We start from the raw sequence: 7,649 nt of genomic DNA, 5'->3' as shown, positions 1-7,649 counted from the left end.
GGCTCTGTGAGATGAGAGGGGAGGGGAAAGAGGGTTCTGTTTGTTGAGGGGGAAGGGGAGAGGAATGAGGGGAGGGGTGTTGTAAGGGTAATAAAGTTTTTTTGTTTCAATGATGTGCATGTTCTGAGAGTAGTGCTGGAGGTGGAAAGAGGATGGGGGAGTGTGGGCAGCAGGACAGGTGGGCTGGAGTACACAAGACGGGGGTTGGGCAGAGTCAACTTTAGTCCCAAGTCTCTGCATGGGTACACACTTGCCAAAAATCACTTAATGTGCATTAGTTTAATACACATTCATTTTAGTCATGCTTAAATGCACATGTAGATGCACCCAAACAGTCCCATTGAAATCAACAGGAACATTGTGGGTAGCAAAATGTTGTTAACTACAAGTAAACATAACACAATATGGCCTGTAGATACTTTTGATTACAGACCTGTTGATCATTATGAAACCCGTCCAAATCTCACTAAAGTCAATGGCAATCTTTCTATTAACTTGAAAGGGTTTTAAATTAAGCCTTACAAATGTAGAGAATACTGAATATGCCTGGCATTCTCTGAGTCTCAAGAGAACTGGTACAATCCAAAGACCACTAGACCAGACTCTGCACTGCCCTGTATCTTGTATAGTCATTTACACCTGTGTAAACTAAGTGGAAAAACCTGCCATTCTGATCTGATAGCATTTTTCACTCACTTTGCACTGGTGTAATTGATTGCATAAAGGGGAAGACAGTGAACTATCAAACCATACTATTCTAGCTTCTGTCATGTGCTGCACCTGGAGGACTGCATGTAGTTTGATGAGCTTGTGTTGGAGTAAATGAAGATGGAATTTTCCCAGCCTCTGTACCTTGGCATGTGCTATTAACCCCCCTCTACAGGTTTGCACATTTCTATTATCGTGCTTCTGCCAAGTATGTGCTTTTTTCTACTTAGACGATCAGTGGATAAAGTCTTTCCAAGTTGGCCATGATTAGAAAAAATTACTACACTAATACATCTAGTCACACTGGCTTGTAGGACAGGATTTCTGAGTTTATTGTTGGCGCTTTGAACCCTTCAACTTATAAATCAAAAAAGAAATAAAAAATTCCTGCTGCTACATTATCATTCAAGCTACCACTTCTAGCCCTCCATATAGCAGAGATGTACATAGCAAAGAAAAGCATTAAAGAATATTTAAAAGATGCCTAAAAGGACAAAACAAATGGACATGTGTAGAATGTGTACATTGTTCACTACGAACATGATTAGTTTGTATATATAATGCATGTGTTGTTAAAGCAGAGTGGGTTCTTTGAAGTTTACAAGTTTGTTATGAATTGATTTATTCATGAAATGCTTTGTTTCTATGACAACTTTATTGGTTTGCCTGTGGTCTAAATACATATAAGCATGGCAGGAATTCCACAATACAAAACAAATTACAGACTACTACCTGAATGGCTTGCTGCCTTTAGGGAATGTACAGGAATAGTAGGCAATAAGGGCAGAAATCACCATATACTACACCAGTACAAGAACAATTACTTAATAAAGAAAAATACTTAAAGGTCCTCCTGAGTTTTCAGCTTAGTAATAAAAAGAAAAGATGGGAATGGGGAAAGGAATCTTGTGAAAAAAAGATAAAAAGGACCCAGCCCCGAACTGCAGACATACTCACATAGTCAAGGAAAAGCCACAGATCAAAGACCAGCATTCTCTCCCACAAATAATAGCACTAGCAGGAAGCTATTAATATTCATAACAGCTCTATAGCTACAAAAGGAACTGGAGAGCTATTGTTTAGAGAAAAATTAGTGTGAAAGTACGGGGCATTAGTTGATAAAAGGATAGAAAGGCTTACAGGGAAGACACAAATAAAGGATCAGAGAGAAAAGTCAATAAGTGGATCAAAAGACAAAAGGACAAATTCTAAAATAAAGGAACAATAATTATGAGAGGTGGAGGAGGGTTGGGAGTAGGAAGATGGCAATCTGAGGAAGGGGTTGTCAAATGCAAATAGGAGGGTAAAATTAAAAAATATCAAAATCAGGATTGATGAAAGAAAAATGTGGGTGAAAAATCTCATTTAACCTGCATTGCACTTGGTTCTTTCTCAGGAAAGACATCCTAAAAACATGTTATTAAAATGATACACTCTTTTAGCCTGCTGGAAACAGTGGTTCTTTTGTTCTATTTAATATTCCATAAAGATTCTTGAAATTGTCATGCAAGAACAAGGAAGAACATGAAATACTCTTTCCCCTGCTGTGTAGCAACTTTTTCCACAGCACGTTCTACTTCTGAAAGTTTGGAACATCAGAAGATATCATTCCTGCATCATGAATAGATTTTTTAAAAATTTTTTTTAAAAAAGGGGCAGAGCCTGGCTCCAATATAAATTGCAGGCCAAAGGCCGGGGGGGGGGGGGGGGCTGGCAGTCAAGGAGGAAGGAGCTCGGCCCTGAATGAGTGAAAAGAAAAGGCCTGGATGGGCGAGTAGCTAGGGACACGGGTGAGAGATGGAACACCTGAGGTGTGGTTCGGAGGACGTCTTAGCCATGAGGCATAGATTTGTGTTATTTGCTGACAGGCTTGTGTTTGGTTCTTGTTACACTGGAGGATCGGGAGAGGCTATAAGGGGATGGAGGAGGCCTCATAGGGGGACCATGTCAGAGGGTGGGGCTCCAGAGAGAGAGGGGCAGCACTGCTGAGAAGCCCGAAAAGGGGGAAGTAACCATGAAGCTCCAGCACAGGGAGCAGCAACCACTAAGCCAAAAGGGTGCAGCAGAGGTAGTGTGCCTCGCAGACTGCCGTCCCCAAGCACCAGGAAAAGGCGCAGTATTGGGACAAGGCTGACTCTGCGTACCCCAGAAGGCAGAACAAACAAGGTTGTGGAGAATCTGAGCACCAGTGGGGCTCAGGGTGGGCGAGAAGCCCCAGACAGTGGGTAACGGGAACGCCAGAGAATGGGCCATGAGAAGCCCAGAGAGTGGGCAGCGAGAAGCCCCAGAGAGAGGGGGGCAGCGACCAATGTTGAGCACCGTGAGGTGCAGCATGAGGTGGGGCTCCAGAGAACCTGAGTGAGACGAGACTGTGAAGGGACAGAGCGTCAACAGGGTGCGGAGCAAGGCAGGGCTGTAGAGTGCCCAAGTGCCAGGGAGACCAACGCGGGTCCGGCACATAGCAGGAAATCCGTAGCCAAGGGAACAAAGGGCAGCCTCCCTACAATAAATACATAAGATCAAAGATGTGGTGGGCAAGATTCCAAGGGTGCTTAGAGAACGCGTGGCACGGTACTAAGGTCACCCTTAGGGGAGTGCATGGTGACCCTAGGGTGCTATCCTGCTATACTGTAAATACAGGATTTTTATTTATCATTTGACCAAATATTTTAAGGGAATCAAAACTTCTCGCCCTCCAAAAGGTTACATAAAGTTGTCCATGTGTAAACTCCAGCTTAGGAATATTAAATATTTTGTCAAAAGTCTGACCTTGTGACTTGTTTATAGTCATAGAATAAGAGAGACCTTGTACACCTGACTAAGGGCCCTTGTACACATGAGGAAATTGCCCCTTTTAGTGGTTTAATTGCCCTTTTTAATGATTTAATTGTGTAATCGTATACACGTTCGGCAGCATGTTACAATTACATTTTGTAATACTGTACATATTTGGTGGCATATTTTGATTTAAATTACTTTTTTAATTTATGTATTTTAATGTATTTTAGTTTGCTATGTAACAAATTACAGTGATATTCCTTACATACACAAAGGCCCGGAGAAGGCAGCAAGGACGGTGCATGGTGCCCAGGCATGCTCAGGGAAGCTTGGGCTTGGTGGGCTTTCAGTGCCCTGTGGACTGTCCCTGCCACCTTCTTTGGCTGCCAGCACACCCAACCATCCTCCTGCCACCTTTCTGGGGCAGCCAGCCTGTTCCCAGGTGGTCCCAGGCAATGGGAAGGCAGCAGGGATGGTTCTGGAAACCCACCAAGCTTCAGCTTCCCCAATCACACCCAGGCTTCCAGTGCCCTGTGCACCATTGGATCTGGTGAGTGCTGCCTGTGAGCTGAGGCTGCACCTGCACAGCTAGCACCCCGCCTGGGTGGCCCTGAGGGGTGCCACCACTGCAGAGGGAAGTAGTAGGCTGCCCTGCAGCTCAGGGGCTATGCAATCCAGTGGTAGCTTGTATGGGCAGGCTCTGTCAAGGAGAAAAAAAAATGGATTGAAGGGCTTAATCTTTTATTTTTTCCCTCCTGGAGCCTTCTTGCATCTCCCATGGATGGGGAGCTTGCTGGTGGTGGGTCATGCAGACCTGTAGCTGCATGGGACCCTGGTGATTCCCTCCACAGTGGTGGAGCCCTCCAGGCAGCATCTACCCACTAGCAACCCACCTGGGCAGTCATGGGGGTGCTGCCAGCATGGAGGGAAGGACTGAGGCCCCCACAGCTCAGGGCCTACTAACAGCTGGCCACCGGGATGCGGAAGAGGCAGGGAGGCTCTGTGGGGAAAAAAAAGAGCAGGCCCCTCACTGCTTTTTTTTTTTGCCTTTGGCAAAGCCTGCCTGCTTCACGGTGTGGGGCCCTGGTGCTTCATTCCAGCTCTAACTTGCCTGCATATCTGTTTGAAATGCCGCAGGATTTATAATAATAACATGCTTAACCAATCAGAGTGCTCCGCACAGACAGAATGTTTCAGTAAGTATTGTGATTAGCTGCCAAGACAACCAATCAGAGTGCTCCGGACAAACAGAATAAGACTATTATTATTATAGATAATACCAGTATTTAAGCCACAGCACCTTATTTCTGTTGGGTACTTAGAATGGAAATGCCTTGAAATGATGCACTTTAGGGACAAAATCCATATTTTCCTCTGTAATCACAGAGAGATTCAGAGGCCATAAGTTGGCTTAGGGACAAATGCTTTCTTGCATAGGAATAGTTTTGCCTGGCAGTGGTTATGTCACTATGTACTTTGAAAGCTAATTTTCATGGGTTGCCTTCTCAAGACATCATTGGGCAGCACTTATTCGTGCATTACTTTGGATGGGCAAGTGAAACACCAATCTTGGGAGCCCATTTAGATGGGGTGCCAGAATGACAGACCCCAGGAAGTCCATGATGCATCAATCAATGCTGCAGAGACCACTCTGGTGTGTGAGGAGCCTGTCTTGCAGCAGCTGCAGCAGCCAGAGTGTGGTGACTGTATGCTACAGTAGGTAAGACTCTGCCTTCCCAACTCTGTACCCGTTGCTCTCTGGAGTTTAGCACACTACAACCCCATTTCCTCATCCTCGCTTCACCCAAGACACTGACATAGCTAGCTATACCTCTATACAAGCTTCCATTGTTACTCTCCATTGGCAGTAAATATTTACTATTGTGAATAAAGGAGGTAGATTAGCAGTCTTGGGTAATTCAGAGGTGGAAGGTAGGCAGATTTGGGAGGACTAAGGACTGGGCTGAAGAATAGGCCACTGTTGCTCTTAAGGAATATTCCCCTCTCCCCTCACCACCATTATTATTACAGAACCACCTTTCATGTCCAGCCTGACTAATCTGTGGGGCAAGATTTGACTCGGGAATAAGTTACAGTTGCTGCATCTACATGAGATGCTGACTACGCAGTACCTTCTTACTACTGCGCAGTAGCATCACATGGCACAAAGCATTATGCAACACTACTGTGCAATAGTAACAAGCTACTGGATAGCCAGCATCACCAAAAAGCTGTTCAGGGCACTACTACACAGTATGCCAGTTACTGTGCAATCATTTAGTGCTTATGCATGCAAGTACTGAATGACGGGGCAGTAACAACTGCACAGTCAGTGTCTCGTGTAAACGTGGTTAGTATCAAATAAAATTGATTTTCTCATTCCTTATCCTCATGGTTGATTTTCTAATTCCTTAACAAGATGGTTGTTGTGACAGATTATGGGTTTTACTGTGATATTTCTGTGCTAATTGCATTCACATTCTTATAATATAATGTGATTTGGTTTACCTTATTAGCCTGTTCACAGAGAATGAAGGGTTAAGTGCCAGGTTGCCAGAGCTGTCTACATGAAGGACATGCAAGAGGAGACAAGATGGACCTTTAACACCAACAGTCTTGAATGACTGCATTGACATAACGAGAAAGATAACAATTCCTAAGGGTAATATCTTCTATTGGACCAACTATGTAGTTGGGATGAAGTTAGACAAGGTTTTGAATGCAAGAGATTCTTTATCAGGTTCCTGATCACAGGAAGCCAAGGCCATCAACAAAGATGAGATGCTGAACACCCAGGAGATTGCAGAGGACAACAGGGCTATGGATAGAAGTTACACATAAACTGGTTTAAATGATTGGAAACTGGTTTAAACCTGTAACACAAAAGAAGTGCAGTGCACGTAAGCCACTTTCAAAATGGCCAAAACCAGTTTAAGATAAACCTGGTTGGAGGTAGCATCAGACTTAACTGATGAAGGTCAAACTGGTTTATGGAACTGTTGTCCCAGATCCCTTCTTGGTTCAAGTTAACTCACAGTCTCCCAGCATCCAAGGATGCTTTGCAGTCCCTGGCTATGTTGTCTGCTCCAGTGGAGCAGGGACTGCTTCGTCTCTCTGCTCTTTAGCCTGCTTCCTGTCTGCATCTGTCAGCCCATAGGGAAAGGAGGGGCAGAGAGGCCCAGGGAACAGACCTGACAGACCAGACCTGTGCCAGAGACTGGGGGGGGGGGGGCACAGCGAGCTGCCACAGGCAGTGGCAGCACTGTTGATGGCAGGAGTATGGTGGCGGCAAGCAGGGAGCTCCCGCAGGCAGCCACAGTGCTGTTGGTGGGCAGGGGGTGGTGAGCACCAACTGGCGGTCGGTGACCACCTGTAGATGCTGCCGGCAGTGTTGGCAGTGGCCAGTGGTGATTGAGGACCACCTGCAGATGCTGGAGGTGATGTTGGTGGGGGGGGTGACAAAGAGCAACTACCCACAGGCACTGCCAGCAGTGTCGGTGGTACCTCTTCACAAAGGGTGCACCGCCATGCTCATGGGGTGCACATGCACCTGTGTGCACCCCCTACACATTGTCAATGGACCTGCAAACCCCTGTAGCCAGGGTCTAAACAGCACGTGGGAGGAGGAAAAGCCCCTGTGGTGGGAGGGTTTCGACACTTGGCAGCCCTCCCTCTGCCCCCCCTTCCCCTTCCCAGCTGCTGATTGCTTCAGGGGCTGCCACAGGAGGGAGGGAGAAGCAGTCCTCCAAGCTGGGTGCCTGTCCATGCAGCCCAGCATGGGGGAAACAGGGAGCCCTTGCCTTGGAGGTCGTCCCCTCACCCCAGCTCAGGGTCCCCCAGCCTGGGGCAGCCCCAGGAAGCTGAAGGGATTTCTTCCCCTCCCAAACTCCAGAGCTACTTGCCTTAGCCACTGTGAGTCTCAGGCAGCCTCAGAGAGTGGAGGGAAATTCTCCTGCTCCTCTGCAGCTGGTTTTCCCTCACCTGCTGCAAGTCTGAGGCAAAACCAGTTTCAGGGGAGTGGAAGAGTTTCCCTCTGCTCCCTAAGGCTGTCCTGGGCTATCCCTGGGACTTGCAGCAGCTAAGGCAAACAGCTGTGTGGTTCAGGGCGGCGGGGAGGGGGAGGGGAAGAATTCCCCTCAGCTCCCTGGAGCTGGGAAACCCTG

The 7,649-nt window shown here is 46.7% G+C and overlaps 1 long non-coding RNA gene across 1 annotated transcript in view; it reads right to left on the bottom strand.

Annotated features, from left to right (window-relative positions):
* Positions 1 to 5,811: 5,811 nt before the first annotated feature.
* Positions 5,812 to 7,649, bottom strand: part of LOC109305382 — an 18,335-nt gene continuing 16,497 nt past the window's right edge. Inside the window, exon 3 of the long non-coding RNA XR_002099612.1 lies at positions 5,812 to 5,822. This is a non-coding gene — a long non-coding RNA (uncharacterized LOC109305382). The remainder of the gene's footprint in view (positions 5,823 to 7,649) is intronic.

This window comes from Gavialis gangeticus, unplaced genomic scaffold (assembly GCF_001723915.1).
Source record: "Gavialis gangeticus isolate Ggan-Ray unplaced genomic scaffold, GavGan_comp1, whole genome shotgun sequence".
Classification (NCBI taxonomy): Eukaryota; Metazoa; Chordata; order Crocodylia; family Gavialidae; genus Gavialis; species Gavialis gangeticus.
Note: the sequence above shows the minus strand (reverse complement) of the source record. Positions and strands in the feature narration are given on the sequence as shown.